This window comes from Aplysia californica, unplaced genomic scaffold, assembly GCF_000002075.1.
Source record: "Aplysia californica isolate F4 #8 unplaced genomic scaffold, AplCal3.0 scaffold00007, whole genome shotgun sequence".
NCBI lineage: Eukaryota > Metazoa > Mollusca > Gastropoda > Aplysiida > Aplysiidae > Aplysia > Aplysia californica.
In genome coordinates, this window is record NW_004797277.1 from 853,684 (window position 1) to 854,667 (window position 984).

The 984-nt window shown below is 44.5% G+C and overlaps 1 protein-coding gene across 1 annotated transcript in view; it reads right to left on the reverse strand.

The window, feature by feature from the left end:
• LOC106011603 overlaps positions 1-984 on the reverse strand; it is a gene marked incomplete in the record, with an annotated part of 37,856 nt that overhangs the window by 21,379 nt on the left and 15,493 nt on the right.

Here is a 984-nt window from a genome sequence, read left to right on the forward strand (position 1 = left end):
GTGTGTATGTGTGCGTATGTCTACATACATACATACATACATACATACATACATACATACATACATACATACGTACATACACACATACATACATACATACATCGTTCCGACAAAAAATGAGTCGATTGGAAGGCTGCTTGCTTCACTTCAGCCGGCCGGGTGATGACTCATCAGCCATAGGCCCAGCCGGAGCTGTCATATTCGTAATCAACGCCTCAAAATTAGCAAAATCTACGCGCAAACCCAGTTTTTTTTCAGATCCTGGAGGTTGCCTTAATGGGTCAGCTTGCTCTGGTTGCCTCTCTTCCTTATGTCTGACAAGCCCATGATTGTTATGTTCTTTCTTTCCAAGAAATCCACTATTTCTGGTTCTTTGTCTCCAAGTCAGCTGACATTCCATGTGCCCATTTTAATCGTTGTTCTAGATCTAGCTCGCTGTCCGTTTACATTTCCTGGTCGTTTTCCGTTTGAATCTGTCCGTGTTTTCTCCTTCGATTGTTTCGTAGCAGTAATTATCAGCCGTCGGCTTGCCTCAAAATAAGCAAAGTCTACGCGCAAATCACCTCGTTTAAATGCATATTAACAATTTTACCAACTTTTCTTTAAAACTCATACATTTCTTATTCCCGACTGGGTTCATTGACTTCTTGATTATTTATAGCCCCGTACAGAGGACACAGCACGCCACGACAGTGGTCTAGCGTACACATCCGGGGGAATAAGTAGGCCAACTGGTCAACAGACTAGACGTTTCTTTTCCGGACTGTGTGGACCCGAGCGATTTTCCTCCTCCCGACAAAAAAATCGGGTCGTGTCCGTTTCAATGGACACGAAGGCCTAGAAAGCAGGGGAGGAGGTGAAAGGAGAACACTTTAGAGAAGAAAAGTTTCCGTCATTATCCAGATCCCAATCCGGACCTATTGAATGAGAGGTAAGCACCGTAACCTCTCTACCACGAGAGCCCCCAGGAAGTAAGCGGAGAGT